General features: G+C 34.4%; 1 pseudogene; it reads left to right on the plus strand.

The window, feature by feature from the left end:
* Positions 69-8147, plus strand: LOC18593900 (annotated as a pseudogene).

The following is a 15347-nucleotide window of genomic DNA, read 5'->3' on the forward strand; positions in this document are numbered from 1 at the left end:
GTCTCTGTCACGATTGATGAAGAATTCCAAGGTCAGTGGACCCAAAGTCTTGCCTTAAAGCCTGAAGGTCAATACTGTTTAGAATGTTCAATCAAATGGCATCTATTCTTATCTTCAAAGCAAATAGCTTTCAGACCATACATCCATGGACATGGATATCCTTTCTTTCAGTGCTTGTTTCCTCATCATCTTCTCCAAAGCTTCCAGCGCACTCGACAAGATTTCTCCGTCTGAGTCACTCACTGATGGCACGACCTTGGTCTCTAGTGATGGAAGCTTTGTATTGGGTTTCTTCACTCCGGGGAGTTCCAAGAATCGTTACTTGGGAATTTGGTACAATAACATCCCCATGCAAACTGTTGTATGGGTTGCAAACAGGATAAATCCGATAAATGACACCACTGGCTTGCCGCAGATAGAAAGCACTGGCAGAGTCGTGCTTCTAGGTCAGAACCAAACAACTGTTTGGTCAATTAATTCCACAGAAGCAGCTCAGAATCCGATTCTGCAGCTCCTGGATTCAGGCAGTCTTGTTGGCAGAGATGGAAAAGATGGTGATTCAGAGAACTACTTGTGGCAAAGCTTTGATTATCCAACTGATACAATGTTACCAGGGATGAAGATTGGTTGGGACCTGATAACTAATTTAAATCGAAGATTAGCAGCATGGAAGAACTCAGATGATCCATCTCCTGGGGACCATACTTATGTGGTGGAACTCCAAGGCAATCCAGAGGTGGTGCTGCGGAAAGGCTCAGAAAAGTACCATCACAGTGGCCTATGGAATGGCGATGGATTTAGTGGTGCACAAAATTTAAGATCAAATCCGGTCTATGAGTACGACTTTGTCTGGAATGAGGAGGAGGTGTACTACGTAAATTACCTCAAAAATAAATCGGTGATGTCAAGGTTTGTTTTGAACCAAACTGAAAAGGTAAGACAGCGGTACACATGGAACCCAGAAACTCTAACTTGGATGTTAATTTCAAACATGCCAAGTGACTGTTGTGACATACTTGGACTTTGTGGTGCAAATGGGAACTGCGATAATTCCACGCTTCCAGCTTGCCAATGTTTGAAAGCATTCAGGCCTAAATCGCTGGAAAGATGGAACTCCTTAGACTGGTCTGAAGGGTGTATACACAATAAGCCATTAAACTGCCAAAGCGGAGATGGATTTATTAGAATTGAGAGGGTGAAAACGCCAGATACCTCACATTCTTGGGTGAGCAAAAGTATGAATCTCGAGGAATGCAGGGCTAAGTGCTTGCAGAACTGTTCTTGTATGGCATACACTAATTTAGATATTAGAGGAGGAGGTAGCGGCTGCGCCATGTGATTTGGTGATCTAATTGATATTAAACAATTTCAATCAGATGGCCAGGATCTTTACATCAGAGTCTCTGCTTCAGAAGCAGGTATCAGTTTAAAATCAGAACATATTCTTGTTACAGCTTGTGATAATTTCTTTTGGAAATTGTTTAATTATATTTGGGCTCCTTCATCAATAATGATCATGCAGAACTGAAAAACAAGGCTAAGGCGAAGCTGGCCGTGATAATTGCAACACCAATTGCTATGTTCTTGGGGCTTCTTGTAGTCATTTATTACATCCGGAGAAGGAGGAGAAAATTAGAAGGTAATATCAACTATGGTCCTCATAAAGCAGGGGAAAGTTGGTATTTGATACAAATACCAAAATCGTTTTTGCTCACAGCATCGCTATCAAATCCCTGCCCTGTTTTCAAGAAAACAGTAATACTAAAATTTGTCATTTCACTTATCAAATTTGATAATAGATGGTTTTCAATTTTGTTTTATGATCTGACAAAAAGTGAGTCCATGAACAATTGGTTCGATATTTTTGGTTTTGGTGTTCAGAAGAAGCATACAGCTTTTGTTCTTCTAACTAAATCTCTCAATATGATTAAGAAAGCGTATTTCTATGTTGAATGCTAGCCTATTTTGACTACTGTTTCAGATGAAGTTGAAAAAAGGATTGAAAATGATCAAAAGAACCAAGGCCAGAGTACAGATATGGAACTTGCCGTATTCGAGCTAGGTACGATAGCCAGAGCTACTGATAGTTTTTCTTTTAATAACAAGCTAGGTGAAGGAGGTTTTGGACCTGTTTATAAGGTAAAAGTGACAACATATTACTACAATGATCTCAATTGCAGAGAATTCATCTTTATTGAAAGCTCATCAAAATATTCTTATTCTCCAGGGGACACTTGCAATTGGACAAGAAATTGCTGTGAAAAGACTTTCCAAGAGTTCCGGACAAGGATTGAACGAGTTTAAAACTGAAGTAAAGTTGATTGCCAAACTTCAGCATCGGAATCTTGTAAGGCTTCTTGGGTGCTGCATTCATGGAGGGGAGACAATGCTGGTTTATGAATATATGCCTAACAGAAGTCTTGACTCATTTATTTTTGTCGGTAACCTTTCAATTTTATATCTTCTGCTCTCGGCTTGTGAAATAATTTTCTTTTGCTGCTTCAAAAGATCAAATAGATACAGTATTAATATGAATGCAGTACTTGACAGATCAAAGAAGGTGCAAAGTATTAGATTGGCCCAAGCGTTTCCAAATTATCTGTGGGATTGCTAGGGGACTCCTTTACCTTCATCAAGATTCCAGATTGAGGATTATTCATAGAGATCTAAAAGCTAATAATATTTTGCTTGATAGTGAGATGAACCCAAAAATTTCAGATTTTGGCATGGCAAGAACTTTTGAAGGAGACCAGACTGAAGCCAATACCAACAGAGTGGTTGGAACTTAGTAAGTCTACTTTTTCTGCAAATTTGATCTATAAATGCCCATGAAACTCTTATCTGACAATGTTCTGCAGCGGTTATATGGCACCAGAATATGCTATCGATGGGCTGTTTTCCGTAAAATCAGATGTGTTTAGCTTTGGCATATTGTTGTTGGAGATAATAAGTGGAAGAAAGAATAGAGGATTCTATCATCAAAATCAAAGCGGCAACCTTATTGAACATGTAAGCCTCATTGTCATTATCTTTTATTACATATCTTGAACTGATGAATGATAATTGCATATATGTTGTATTTAATAAAACAAATGAAATTTTAAATTTTCATATTACTTTATTTTTAAATTTTTTAAAAACATTTACACTCTTCGTGAACTGTTTATTATATTCACAACTCATAAATATACACAAACTTATAACGACATAATAATTACGATAAAATATTTTTTTATTTATCATTAAATCAAGAGTTTTAATGATACAACTCGTCTATTTTCTTTTTCAACATAATGAAAACTCATAAAAATATTATTATCTTTTTATTAATTAAAGTAGTAGTAGTAGGAGTAGCATGGTACTCATTGGCATGTGAGCGGACGCATTGGAGAAAATAGCATAATCAAATAATCGATAGTTCCTCCTGCTTGATACTACTTTCAGCTTGATTTTGTCATGACAATAATGTTGTCTTAATAATAAGTAATTATGTCATTCACCATGTATTTTTGTTGGTTTTTGGAAGTTCTCTTTAGGTTTGCTAACATGACTGCAAAATTATACATAACTAAATAATATATATGTATAGTATTATTTTTAAAAAGAAAAAAAAAGGAAAATTGAGTTCTATGTGCCAAAAAAATTGATTTTATTTGTTGAATAAAATAAAAAATAATTAAATATATAATTAATAAACCATATATAATTTTTTTTTAAAAAGCATATCTATTAATTAGAAATGATAATTAATTATATAAATATGTGATTAATATTAATTGATTAACTATTTTAAATTAATTACTTTAATGAATTAACTAATTAATTAATTAACTACTTTATTTGTAAAATAATTTCAATTAATTAATTTAATTCTTTAAAACTTAACTAATTTACTAAAAATAAATATTTAGTAATTTCACATATTTTAATATATAAATATTCAATATTCAAATATTATGTTATTTTTGTCAAGCTATTATTTATTATTTTAAGGGATAAAGTTGAAAAATTAAAAATTTATATTAAAAAAAGAAGGTAAATTTGAAAATATAAAGGTCATTTTGTAATACTGGGTCAGTTCTATCGGACCCTTAGGACATGTGATTGCAATTTCTTGTAAATTCAGTTTAAAAGTCTAGAAAAGACTTAGACTTTTTGGCATTCATGTTGACTTTAATTACTTGTAAATCTCCATGACGTACGTTTTTTCCAAGTCTAGAGATGCATGTTTACTTAATTACTAGCACTTTGAGTGCTCTTGGTTTAAGTCATACTCTTACGGTCTAGTAGTGTACGAGGCAATTAATTTTAGAGGTTACTTTACGATAAAATCAAGTGTAAAGTTCCCTGATTTTTTGTGTAACCAAGAATTTTAACATCTTGGGTTTACTGAAACAGTTGGGAGCTCTACATTGAGCGAGGGCAGACAATAATATTCTGTTTCATAGTTTTTTAAACTTAACTGCAACTTATTTCAGTTCCTATTTCTCAATAATCTTAACTTGACAGCCATCATGTTAGTTAAAAGATATTTCTATCTCCAGGAAGAAGTTGAGGCCTATAGAAGAGTTGTAGTCTCTGTCACGATTGATTAATAATTCCAAGGTCAATGGAGCCAAAGTCTTGCCTTGAAGCCTGAAGATCAATGCTGTTTACAATGTTCAATCAAATGGCATCTCTTCTTATCTTCCAAGCAAAAAGCTTTCAGACCATACATCCATGGGCATGGATATCCTTTCTTTCAGTGCTTGTTTCCTCATCATCTTCTCCAAAGCTTCCAACGCACTCGACAAGATTTCTCCGTCTGAGTCACTCACTGATGGCACGACCTTGGTCTCTAGTGATGGAAGCTTTGTATTGGGTTTCTTCACTCCGGGGAGTTCCAAGAATCGTTACTTGGGAATTTGGTACAATAACATCCCCATGCAAACTGTTGTATGGGTTGCAAACAGGATAAATCCGATAAAGGACACCACTGGCTTGCTCAAGATAGAAACCAATGGCACAGTCGTGCTTCTAGGTCAGAACCAAACAACTGTTTGGTCAATTAATTCCACAGAAGCAGCTCAGAATCCGATTCTGCAGCTCCTGGATTCAGGCAATCTTGTTGTCAGAGATGGAAAAGACGGTGATTCAGAGAACTACTTGTGGCAAAGCTTTGATTATCCAACAGATACAATGTTAGCAGGGATGAAGATTGGTTGGGACCTGAGAACTGGTTTAAATCGAAGACTAGCAGCATGGAAGAACTCAGATGATCCATCTCCTGGGGACCTTACTTATGGGGTAGAACTCCAAGGCAATCCAGAGATGGTGCTGCGGAAAGGCTCAGAAAAGTACTATCGCAGTGGACTATGGAATGGCAATGGATTTAGTGGTAACCCAAGTTTAAGATCAAATCCGGTCTATGATTTCGACTTTGTTTGGAATGAGGAGGAGGTGTACTACATAAATTACCCAAAAAATAAATCCGTGATGTTAAGGGTTGTTTTGAACCAAACTGAAAACCTAAGACAGCGGTACACATGGAACCCAGAAATTCAAACTTGGAAGTTGTTTCTCTTCCAACCAAGTGACTATTGTGACAGACTTGGACTTTGTGGTGCAAATGGGAACTGCGATAATTCCAAGCTTCCAGCTTGCCAATGCTTGAAAGCATTCAGGCCTAAATCGCTGGAAAAATGGAACTCTTCAGACTGGTCTGATGGGTGTGTACACAATAAGCCATTAAACTGCCAAAGCGGAGATGGATTTATTAGAATTCAGAGGGTGAAAACGCCAGATACCTCACATTCTTGGGTGAACAAAAGCATGAACCTCAAGGAATGTAGGGCTAGGTGCTTGCAGAACTGTTCATGTATGGCATACACTAATTTAGATATTAGAGGAAAAGGTAGCGGCTGCGCCATGTGGTTTGATGATCTAATTGATATTAAACAATTCCAATCATTTGGCCAAGATCTTTACATCAGAGTGTCTGCTTCAGAAGCAGGTATCAGTTTAAAATCGGAACATATTCTTGTTGCAGCTTGTGATAATTTCTTTTGGAAATTGTTTAATTATATTTGTGCTCCTTCATCAATATTGATCATGCAGAACAGAAAAACAAGCCTAAGGCGAAGCTGGCCATGATAATTGCAACACCAATTGCTATGTTCTTTGGGCTTCTTGTAGTCATTTATTACATCAGGAGAAGAAGGAGAAAATTAGAAGGTAACATCGACTATGGTCCTCATAAAGCAGGGGAAAGTTGGTATTTGATACCAATACCGAAATCATTTTTGCTCACAGCAGCGCTATCAAATCCCTGCCCTGTTTTCAAGAAAACAGTAATTTTGAAATTTGCCATTTCACTTATATTCCCTATCAAATATGATAATAGATGGTTTTCAATTTTGTTTTTTGATCTGACAAAAGAGGGAGTCCACGAACAATCGGTTGGATATTTTTGTTTTAGTGTTCAGAAGAAGCATACAGCCTTTTTTCTTCTATCTAAATCTATCAATATGCATAAGAAAGCATATTTCTATGTTGAATGCTAGCCTATTTTGACTACTGTTTCAGATGAAGCTGAAGAAAGGGATGAAATGGATCACATGAACCAAGGCCAGAGTGAAGATATGGAGCTTGCTGTATTCGAGCTAGGTACGATGGCCAGAGCTACTGATAATTTTTGTTTTGATAACAAGCTAGGTGAAGGAGGTTTTGGACCTGTTTATAAGGTAAAGTTGACAGCATATTACTGAAGTGATCTCAAGTACAGAGAATTCATATTTATTGAAAGCTCATCTAAATGTTCTTATTCTCCAGGGGACACTTGCAAATGGACAAGAAATTGCTGTGAAAAGACTTTCAAAGAGTTCCGGACAAGGATTGAACGAGTTTAAAACTGAGGTAAAGTTGATTGCCAAACTTCAGCATCGGAATCTTGTAAGGCTTCTTGGGTGCTGCATTCATGGAGAGGAGAAAATGCTGGTTTATGAATACATGCCTAACGGAAGTCTTGACTCATTTATTTTTGGTCAGCAACCTTTCAATTCTATATTTTCTGCTCTCGGCTTGTGAAATAGTTTTATTTTGCTGCTTCAAAAGGTCAAATAGATACAGAATTAACATGAATGCAGTATTTGACAGATCAAAAAAGATGCAAAGTATTAGATTGGCCCAAGCGTTTCCAAATTATCTGTGGGATTGCTAGGGGACTACTCGACCTTCATCAAGATTCCAGATTGAGGATTATTCATAGAGATCTAAAAGCTAGTAATGTTTTGCTTGATGGTGAGATGAACCCAAAAATTTCAGATTTTGGCATGGCAAGAACTTTTGGAGGAGACCAGACTGAAGCCAACACAAACAGAGTGGTTGGAACTTAGTAAGTCTACTTTTTCTGCAAATTTGATCTATAGATCCCCATGAAAATGCATACTTTTATCTGACAATATCCTGCAGTGGCTATATGGCACCAGAATATGCTATCGATGGCCTGTTTTCAGTAAAATGAGATGTGTTTAGCTTTGGCATATTGTTGTTGGAGATAATAAGTGGAAGAAAGAATAGAGGATTCTATCATCAAAATCAAAGCGGTAACCTTATTGAACATGCAAGCCTCTTTGTCATTATCTTTTGTTACTTGTCTTCAACTGACAAATGATAAAAGAATTTCATTTTGCTGCAGGCATGGAGATTATGGAAACAAGGCAGGCCGTTGGATCTTGCTGATGATTTCTTAGCAGAGATTAGCAATCTGTCGCAGGTGTTACGATGCATCCACATTAGCCTTTTATGTGTACAACAGCATCCTGAGGGGAGGCCAAGCGTGTCATCGGTGGTTCTGATGTTGGGAAGTGAGAATGAATTGCCTCTGCCTAAACAACCTGGTTTTTTGTCTCACAAGAGTCCTTTTGAAGCAGATTCTTCATCCGGTAACGATGGATCATCTTCGAGAAACGAAATAAGTTTTATCACTTTTCGAGGCTCGATAGAGGGTGATATGCTTCATTAAACCTATTATGCTCCAAACTATCAGTAATGATTCCAATCCCACCTGATGTTTGGGGCGTGTGCCTTTAGATCAAATACTAGTGAGAAATGTTTCAGAAATCAACGTGCAATCAAGTACAAATAGTAGTGTTGTATTATTCCATGGATAGATTGATTGAATGACCAAACTAAAGCTTCATACGGTTAAGTATAACTAAAGCTTCTTACGGTTAAGAAATACAAATTTCATGCAATCTCATCACTTATAAGTTGCTGGCTTTTCTTGTTTTCTGCTGCATTTGTGTAAGATCAAGAGCCACATAATCTAGCCGGCTAGGGAAACTCAATGAGTGTTAATTAATTAGTGTGATAAATGAATCAACAAACCAACTTCATTGTCTCTACATTGTTCTGTGCATAATCAAACCTTTGTCATCAGCAACAAGAAAATATCTTTCATGACCGGGATTCCTCAGTTCCTTTGCTTGACTCCAAAAGTGAACTTAGTATCGTGAGACTGTAACCTCTTTTTGGGGCGCAAACGAACGAACTTCACATACAAGATTAGTCAAGCTAACTAGCAATTAGATCTTTAGCAGAGGCTACAGATTCCGGGTTCAAAGAAGCTGGTGAGGTCTTCAACAAAGATATGTTGCAGTTTTCATCTTCATCTTTGTTTGGTCGTGGTCCAACCTCTTTGCTTCTGGGGGCTTCGACAGGCGTTGGAAGACACGTTGATGAGGCTGTCAGGTCGCCGCGAAACAAAAGGAAAAGGGAGAGAGCGTCCTGATGGTACGTGACTGACAGCTGATACAAGGTTGGCTTTGTCCGGTTTCAGACAAAGATTTGGTGGGCCCAACACGTTGGCCACAATATCAAACGCGAGAGTGATAATAGATTGGCAAAACAAGAACACATCTCTCACGGATCCATTTCAGTGAGATATGAAGAGGATCTTAAAAATATAAGAGTGATAATAGATTGGCAAAATCAAGAACACATCTCTCACAGGTCCATTTCAGTGAGATATGAAGATGATCTTAAAAAATATAAATATGAATCTTTTACTACTTATTAGATATATTTTTTAAGTATATATACTAAAAGTATATATATATAATAATAATTATATTTTTTATATATTTACACAATATATAAAATATATGTATTAAAAGATATTATAAGTTAATTAATCATAATTTTATGAATTAATTTAACTAATAATATAGATTTATCTTTAATTATATAAAATTAAAAAAATATATAATCGGATTCGGATATCGGGTACCCAGAGGTGGTACCTGAACCCGATACATGTAGTAAAGTGATTACCCGAATCAAATTATAGGGTACTTTAATTTTATATAACCGAATCGGATACCTGCGAGTACCCTGTAATAAGATACCCATTGACATCCTTAAATAAACTTACTTAAATTTTATTATTATTTTATTACTCTTAATTTTTTAAATACATTTTTAGTATTCATAAACTGTTTATTAAGTTTACAACTCATAAGTATATATAAACTTATAATAATTACTATAAAATATTTTTTATTCATAGTTAAATCAAAAGTTTTAATGATACAACTTGTGTATTTCTTTTTGAACATTACGAAACTCAGTTGAAAATGATGATCAACATTTCAAAAAAAAAAGTGATTATCTTTTTATTAATTAAAGTAATAGTAGGAATAGTCATTGGCACGTGAGTGGACCCGTTGAACCGAAAGTTCCTGCTACTTGACGCTACTTTCACCACGTATTTTTTGGCTTTTGAAAGTTTTTTGTAGATTTGTTGGCATGACTTCAAAATTATATGTAATTAAATACTATATATATATATATATGTATAATATTGTTTTAAAGAAGAAAAAGAAAGGAAAATGGAGTTCTATGTGCCAAAAAATTGATTTTATTTGTTGAATAAAATAAAAAATAATTAAATGTATAATTGATAGATCATATATAAATTTTTTAAAAAAGAGCATATCTATTAATTAGAAATAATAATTAATTATATAAATATGTGATTAATATTAATTGATTAACTATTTTAAATTAGTTACATTAATGAATAAACTGATTAATTAGTTAATTAAATTAATTAACTAACTAATTTATTTATATAATAATTTAAATTAATAATTTAATTCTTTAAAACTTAACTAATTTGCTAAAAATAAATATATATTAATTTCACATGTTTTAATATATAAATATTTAGTATTCAAATATTATGTTATTTTGTCATGCTATTATTTATTATTTTAAGGATAAAATTAAAAATTAAAAATTTACATTAAAAAAAAGGTAAGTTTGAAAATATAAAGGTAATTTTATAAATTTGCATTACATTCTCATACTTCCAAACCAAACACTACCATCTAATCTTCCAGCCATCATACTCCTTGCAATAATCACTTTTCTATGTTATACAAAACGTTACAAAGTTCTTCTCATCCATCATATTCCTTGCAATTATCATTTTTCTATATAATGCAAAACAATGTAAAATTCATCCCATCAATCATATTCTCTACAATCATCACTTTCCATGTTATATCAAATGCTACAAAATTCTTCCCAATCAATAACATCCTTAGCAATCGCACTACTAAAAATCACATTTTCAATAAAATATCAAAAGACATGATTTATTTTATTAAGAACAAACTGATTAACGTGAAAGTAGGGAAAATTGACACGAAGTCAATTCTATCATACCCTTAGGACATGTGATTGCAATTTCTTGTAAATTCAGCTTAAAAGCTGTCACGCCACGAACCCAAAAATTTAAGACATAACAGACATCACATACTTATGAGATAAATCCCATAAGCATGTAAGGCAATAAATATTATGCTCAACAAATGTACTATCTCTGGTCTCTTCAAAACTTGCACTTTTCAAAACCTCAAGTTTCTAAATATATAATATAAATGATTCTTCAAAATATACAAATTACTCAACTAGCTAACATCTCATTACAATAACTTGAAACTTAATACTCACATCAAAGCCTATAAATATTCAAGGGTAGATGTTAATCTTACTAACCAAATCTCTCGCCAAGCAAGTCTAATCCTTAATCATGTGTACATGTTGAACTCTATAAAAATGATAAAGGTTATAAGAATGAGTACAACCACTCAGCAAGTAATTAACATCCCTTCAGCCGGATTAAGCATACTCAAAACATTTAGGGCGAAATTATTAATACACATATAAGTATCAAAACAGAATTTTGGGTATTTTCATTCAAAATCATATATTTCAAAATTTCATTTTCAAATGACAAAAGTCAATATAATTTCGCTTCAGATAACGTAACTAATAAAATTTCCAAACTTTCAGATAATAGAACAAAACATAATTTTGCACTAATTTCATATCTTATTGATCTCTTGTAACATGTTACGACCACATTTAACCCTCTGGCATAGCTTAGAAATAAAACCATAATTAACTCCAGTGACATGGGTCAAAAGTATATCAAAAGCAACCATTGGCCGCACTATTTTGTAACCGATGGTGTTGTTGAGAAATTGATCTCTAATCACAAAATACATGTTGACATGGCCAATATTTAACCCCCATTGGTAGGGTTAGAGCACAACCATACTAGAAGATAAAACATAAACATATATTTTAAATTACCCAAATTTCATAAAATAATGTATTCACCCTCTCAAAACATATCTCATGCATATCAAGAATATAATTGTTTTAAACTAAATATCGACAAAGATAGTCATATATGCATACATTGATGAAAATCATGTTTCAGAACAAAATTGAAATTATATTTCAAAAATCAACATAAAGATCATATTTACTTGCTTATATTAGCATGCTCACCCGATTTAACAAACCATAAGACAATATATCATATACAAGCACAAAAATCACATTGAGGCTAATTTTAGAGTGGGAAAACACTGAATGAATATTAGTCACTTACCTAATTGTCAAGTTCACTATTAAGCAGCAATTCAGAAAATCCTGTTAGTATCGTTGCTTTCTTGAATAGATTTTTTCCTTTTTCTGCCTTCTTTTTCTTCTCTCGAATTAGTTTCTCTCAAATGGTCTTTTTTTTTTTACTATTTTTCTTTAATGTGATAATGAAAACTAACTTAAAAACCCCTTCTTCTATACTTTCTTTATTAATAAACCCAAAGGTCATATCTACAATTATAAAAAGTTAGACTTATATTTTATTTATTTATTTAGTGTAGACTATAACTTAGTACGTACTAATTTTTTTACACAATTAATTAAGTAAACAAAATTTTTAGGGGTATTACATACTCCCCCACTTAAAAGAATTTGGTCCTCAAATTAAAAATTCAATAAACTTCAAGTCTTGTCAACTTTTAAGCAAATATTACATACATTCCTCCTCTAAAAGAATTTGTCTTCGTAATCTAAAAATATTCCAATGAATCTTCACATGATCTTTTACGCAGGAACCAAATTCAACATAATTATAAATCTAAATATTATATAGCTAACTAATTAGACATCTCAAAACTAGAAATCTCAATTCTTATCCAAGGCAAGATGCAATTAGAAAAGTACAAAACTTTTTTAGAACTCCATAAACTCCAAACATGCAAATTCAAAGATTTCAATGTTGTCTTGACAACAAACTTGTCATGACCTAAATTTCGGGCCATGACCAGCGCATGGGCCCAATGGACGTAGTCCACTAAGCCCAAGCAAGCCTACTATTTATCTTGCTCATTACTCCATTAAATATTGCTAAGTCACATTTTATAACTTTGGATCAAAATGGTGATGGACATTGCCAACTCGTACTGGCGCTACTCATTTAAAATATACATACATTATCTACATCATTTATTCTAATAATTTACATTGGGTTTACCTATACACAATAAAAAAAAGAGTACTCGACTTTCAACGGAGAGACTCGGACGAATATACAACTACTGAATGTCGAGACACCTACCAAGGGTCGAATGTATGAAGACACCTCGACTTAGCTACCAGCTGTCTCGTGATCTGAAAACATGAAGTTGAAAACGGTGAGTATAAACCCAGTGAGTGAACAAGGAAGGGAACAAGCAACAGTAAGGGAAGATTTAAAAATCATGATGCACTTATTTCAAAACAATGCAATTTAATTTAGTGCTTATCAAAAGCCCTCAAGAAACCCCTACCATTAAATCACTTAATGTAAAGGGTCCATGCTCGACTATGGTACCAAAGAAGTGGAAAATAGCGCGACAATCGATCAAGATACTAAGCAAAACAGAAGGTTTTTCGTTGCAGCAAGATTCAAGCCATAAAACACAAACTTTCTCGCTGCAGCGAGAACCATGTCTGGTGAAACCCTTGAAACTCAAAGGTTTCTCACTGCAGGAAGAATGAATCTCGCTGCAGTGAGAACAGAGCAACAAGAGAAAAGTTTCCCCTCACTCAATAAAAAGCCATCTTGCTAAACCAACAAAATCAACATAAAGCACATGAAAATTCTCAAAGTGCAATGTATCAAATTTCACATACATTTCAATCATATATCATATTCATGAGCCTTCATTTCATAAGCATAGATATGCATAATTACATAGATAAACATCAATATCATCATAATCATACCCGACTCATGTGCATCCCCCCACATCGTGCACATAGCTGGTGCCATCGTATGCATCCTCCCACATAGTGCACAGTCAGTGCCATCGTGTACATCCCCCCACATCATGCACACGGGCACTATCATCATAATCACACCTGGCTCATGTATATCCCCCCCACATCATGCACATAGCCGGCGCCATCGTGTGCATCCCCCCACATCGTGCACAGTCAGTGCCATCGTGTACATCCCCACACATCATGCACACGGGCACTATCATCATCCACCTCCCTCACTACGCCATCACTAGCATGTGCATTTCCCCACATTGTGCACAGTCAGTGTTATAATCATCATACACAATATGAATTATCATGCACACCACACACACACACACATATATATACACCACCAAAATGTAATAGTGCATAAATCCATAACCAATCACATGTCACATCATAAAGGCAATTTTCAAAAGCTTGTTCCCAAGGCACTTGTTTTTAGGAAAAGCTAGATAAACCATTCAAATGTTTGTGCAATTTTATTCATATTCCCAAAACAAGTTTTGAAACGCAGTTCACTCACCAGTAGTAGTTGAGTCTTTAGCCAACTCGAACCTCCCTAATGGTCCAATTGGGATAATGGGGCTTCGTTGGAACTTACCATCAAATTAATATCACCATAATGTCAATTCATACTTATAAACCCTAAAAGCTACCCCTTAGCTAGCTTTCAATTGCCATTTTAAATGGCTATCTATTCCCACTATCCTAGTCACAATAGAGTCAATACACAATCTCAACAATAAACCCACAATTCAATCATTAAACATTATCAACACTTAAAACCCAATGCTAATTTACTACTCACCTTGATAGTTTAGTAAACTTTGAATTTCTTTCCAACAATTCCCAAGCTATTATAGAGCTTTTTCTCTCTTTCTCTATCTAAACACCTAGCTAGTGAGAGAAAATATGGAAACAAGATTTTTCAAGGGTTTTAAAGAGAGAGAGTGGAAGAGCATAAGGATTTATGAAAGGATGTACCAAAAGCATGAAAATTTAAGCTAATTTGAAAGAGGTTATAAAGCTTGGTATCAAGCTTCCATGGAGGATGGAAGCAGCGTGAAAAGGAAAAGAAGGAGAAGATGAAAGCTGCTGGAAAAGTATGTGAGAAGCTGCTGGAAGCAAGATGCTTATAGCCCAAGCTTATCCAATTCACTTAGAAATTATGAAAATGCCCTTTAGCAAGTTAACTCGTTTTTCTCCCATCCTTTGTGCAATCTTTTTATTTTTTTTGACACTAGGACAAGGTCCACAATGATCTAAACTACTCGGGTTTACGAAAACTTAAAATTTTGACTCGAGATGCAAAATGACCATTTTACCCTTTTTGTTTCCCTCTATTTTAACTTAGTCCTCCCATCACTCATTTAACTCTAATTTCCCTCTATTACTTTCTTCTACACATGCACAAAACAAGGTATTAAGTTTGTACTCCAACGCGGTGTCATCATAATATTTAAAATATTTACTTGCTCGTGTTATCTTTACTTAATAAAGATACGCGACCCCATTAACGTCATTTTTCTCCAAAATTCTTTCATTCTTTTTCTCCTCCACTTAGATTGACCATATACTCATTCTTCATGAAAATTTTTGACACTGAACAAAATATTAATTGTCACGACCCGGAACTCCTATCGGGCCCGTGACAACCGCTGCGACGTCCCGATAAGCACTCATTACCCCGAATACCG

Source organism: Theobroma cacao, chromosome 7 (genome assembly GCF_000208745.1).
Source record: "Theobroma cacao cultivar B97-61/B2 chromosome 7, Criollo_cocoa_genome_V2, whole genome shotgun sequence".
NCBI lineage: Eukaryota > Viridiplantae > Streptophyta > Magnoliopsida > Malvales > Malvaceae > Theobroma > Theobroma cacao.